The sequence below is a fragment of the Labrus bergylta genome, chromosome 1 (genome assembly GCF_963930695.1).
Source record: "Labrus bergylta chromosome 1, fLabBer1.1, whole genome shotgun sequence".
NCBI lineage: Eukaryota > Metazoa > Chordata > Actinopteri > Labriformes > Labridae > Labrus > Labrus bergylta.
In genome coordinates, this window is record NC_089195.1 from 1,685,896 (window position 1) to 1,689,618 (window position 3,723).

Genomic DNA, 3,723 nt, shown 5'->3' on the forward strand with positions numbered 1-3,723 from the left:
CAGCTAACATAATGTGATTATTGAATGTTAGAAACAGTTAAGTTAATAAATCCACAGAATGAAGCCATACAGTCACAGTAACACATTAGCATCACAGAGAGCCTCTGCACATCTGCTGTCTGCTAGGTAAGAAATTGCAGCTAATGTGCATAACAATGTACGTTTAGTGTTAATAGTATTGTCTTGTGTGTCTAATGGTGAAGTTTAACAACTAAATTGATATTTATTAGTATGCTAATCGCTAATAGCTAATCATGAGTGAAACTTATGTTAATTAGCCACATGCTAGTTGAACTCTGGTTAGAAGCTTGTACAGTTGCTTTTGTATTAAACCTGCAGCTAGTAATTAATATAATGTAATCTAACCCCTCCAGTCCCTATACACTATTTTTTCATGTGAGCCTCAGATAAAATGAACACTGAAAATGTACATAAATCACACATAAAGAACAGTAACAGCGTCAAAGGACACTGAATTACTGTTTACATGTTTGGTCTTACTGTCCTGCAAAGTCTTGGAGTGTAGTTGTCAAATTAGAAATTAAAAAGTTCATCAGCAGGGAAAATCAGTGTTTTCATTTTTGAAATAATACAAAATTTACCTGCAGGCTTTCATTTGTGAACTTTAGCTTTAAAATCATGTCTGTATTAATGTCAGGAAACCTGATTTGTCCACATGTCAATGTCCACAGACCACTGTGTCTTTGGTGAACTCTAGGGATCTGTGTTGATTCCAAATGTCCTTGACCTTCATCAGTTTATTCAACTGTTTTACTTTATTTTTGCTATATTCCCTACTGAATAGAGGCTTGACAAATCACTATATGTATTAACAGTGTGTGTGCCTTTTCTGTCATTCATACAGTTTCCCTGTCCTTGCAACCACGTTATCAAAGGTCATCATTGCTCCTTTATAGTTGGATAGAGCTTTTTGGCAGTGGGGTAAGTAATACACAGTTTACCTCTATATTTTAATTTGGTGAGCTCAGAACTTTGATGTATAGAGTCACATATTAGACAGTTCTCTCTGTTACCATCATCAAAACACTAGAAGAGGAAACATGTCTTTTTTTATTTAGAATGGTGTTTCCCACTCCTGTAGTATCCACAGATTTGTAGAATCAGTGCCAAGGCACATTGAAGCTGGTTTGGCTGCCTGTCGTAGCTCAACACCTCACTAAGACACTTAATGTTGAGACTGTCTTTTTTACCTGCCTGTATACGTGTTTATGATTTACTTAAGAATAGAATAGTTCAAATATTCAGGAAATGTTTTGTAATTAAAGAAAGAGAGGCTTTTTGACTTTGAATTAAGGTTTTCAAGTACTTATTGCTCCGGGTATTAATTGCTTATTTTTTGTCCATTGAAATTATTTCAGGGGAAGAGCTGGGGTTTGATCCATTGGAAAATGACACAAAGATATGACTCACGCTGGAGAAGAAAAGTTAGGATTCCAGAAAATACTTGCAAAAGATACAGAAAAAAGGTGAGAATTTTTATTTTTTTTTGTGGTTATATGGTCAACTGTTATTTAAGGTCTTCTCTCAGTTACAGTTCAGTAGTTTCTTTGCCTTTGGCAGCATAATACTATGTAAGAATGTAAGAATTTTGTGCTTTGTTTGAAATTACAGTTTTGTCAAGAATACACACAAACATGCCATTTTTTCTGAGTGACTCTAGATACAATTATTGCACTAGGAACACAACAGCCCATAAGTATGTTGTAAGTTGAATATCTTAACCTTATGATTCCTGTGTTTTCAGAAGGACACACAAAGAGTGGAGAACTCAGGTAACAACTGCTCTAACAAAAACACATTTTCTAAATACACAGACATATGAAGTTTTGTGAAAGTCAACAAAATAGGCTTTAAATTATTGATATGATTCAGAAGAAAACAATCAGTGAGTTGGTAAAGTATGACCACATACCCCTTCTATTGCATGTTAAGCAAACTGCAACTGAGAAGCATGCCTCCCAGAAATATTTAACAAGTTTTTTGAGGCAGCTATGTCTTTGCCTCTACCCTGTGTTGTCTGCACATATGCCTGTTATATTGCTTATGGGGCTATGATTTGATAATGAAATTAATATCCAAAAATTCAAATATAATATATTTTGAAACACATTCTTCGTCGCTCTATTAGTGTAGTAACTGGCTATGTGTTAAGATGGACAGAATTTCTATGAAAAATAAACACGTACAGACTAGTAAGCCACAAACTCGTGAATATTGCCTTTGAACACTTGGTGTACATTTAACAAATTTGTAAAATGTTTTATATGATTTTGTTTTGTGTCTAGAATCAACAAACTGGAGGCCAGATGGTTGCTGCACAGAAGGACTAGAGTGCCATGCTACTCCTGAATCTGCTGACTTTGCCCTTGAGGAACATCCATCAATCAGGAATTGTGTGACAACAACAACCATACATTTTCCCAATGCTCTGAACACACAAAAGAGACACATCACGCTGGCCTTATTGAAGAATCAGAGAGTGAAGATCCTTTTCACATAGATACATTTTGGTCACCCCCTACATGAGTTTGTTGAGGAGGGAACTTAAGATCATAACCAGTCATCTGATGATGACCTGTCCTTTGATGAAGACCTATTATGTGAAGACAGTGCAGAAGCGAACAACTTGGTTTAAAATGCCTTGGAAGTGTTTTTTTGGAAAGGACCAACATGTAAAATCAATTAAAATGAGCATGGTATATCTGAGCAACTGGTCACGTGTTAATAATCCTGTCTATTTTCTTTTATTTTCATAACTGTATACTGTATAATAATGGGTTCTTAAAATTTTATTAAGAATTTACCTAGTTTTGGCCCATTTTCATAACCTATTATGTGTCAGTGTCTGCCTGCTACAGCTTATGTGTCTGTAGCTCATATTGTTAACATTCATAGGCCAATAGGTAGAAAGCTCACTCTGAAAAAGTAAAGCAGTTTGATTATGGTAAATATTTTCTCACATGTGCTGTGAATATTAAAAGTGCAGATAACAGGACCATGCAAAATTAAATAGATAAAAGAGAATAAGTTAAAAGCCAGTTAGGTTGTCAGACCTATAAAAATAGGGCTTTGTTTTAAAATGTATTGCATTAAAATAGTACATTTTCATGACACCGATAAATCACAAGCAAAAGGCTCTTTTTTTGCTCCATGTGAGATCAACATGACTCAAAAACTGAGTTTAAAAAAAGTGAAGGGAGGTTAGATTGAGTAAATTGAGAGAGCTCTCCAAGTTCTCCACCTGAGCTCAAAAAGTCTCAAAACTTGAGAAAAATCCAAGAATCATTTCAGAACTTGATGAGATCTCCTTTGGAACTGAAAGGGAGACTAGGTTGAGAATTTGTGCAGCTATTTTATCTGGAGGCAAGGGTGAGAAGCTGGAGAAATAAGCCATTGTCTCATTTAGCTTTCACATGGATCTCAGTGTTGTCTAGGAGAAATAAATGAAACCTTTTTAAGATCTCTTTTCTAAAATTATTTTCCTCTGGGTAGAGACTATTTTCAGTGAACGCATTTTTTATTTTCATAAATGTTTCACGGCTTGTCACTCTATAGGTGTGTGTCCCCATGGCCAAAGTGTGCAGTGTGCCTGTGCACAAACTCAGATGTGAAAGTGTGAATGAATGTGTCAATGTGAACATGTGAATGTGCTAAACAACAAAAACGCAGAAAGATTTGAGTGGTGAGCATTGCAGGAGTTGG

At 35.4% G+C, this 3,723-nt stretch overlaps 1 long non-coding RNA gene across 1 annotated transcript; it reads left to right on the forward strand.

Annotated features, from left to right (window-relative positions):
• The first annotated feature begins 637 nt into the window (after window positions 1-637).
• LOC109989806 (uncharacterized) lies at window positions 638-2,900 on the forward strand. Its single transcript, XR_010664800.1, has 4 exons — window positions 638-942; window positions 1,380-1,487; window positions 1,766-1,793; window positions 2,307-2,900. It is a non-coding gene; the product is annotated as an uncharacterized lncRNA (long non-coding RNA).
• The last annotated feature ends 823 nt before the right edge of the window (window positions 2,901-3,723 follow it).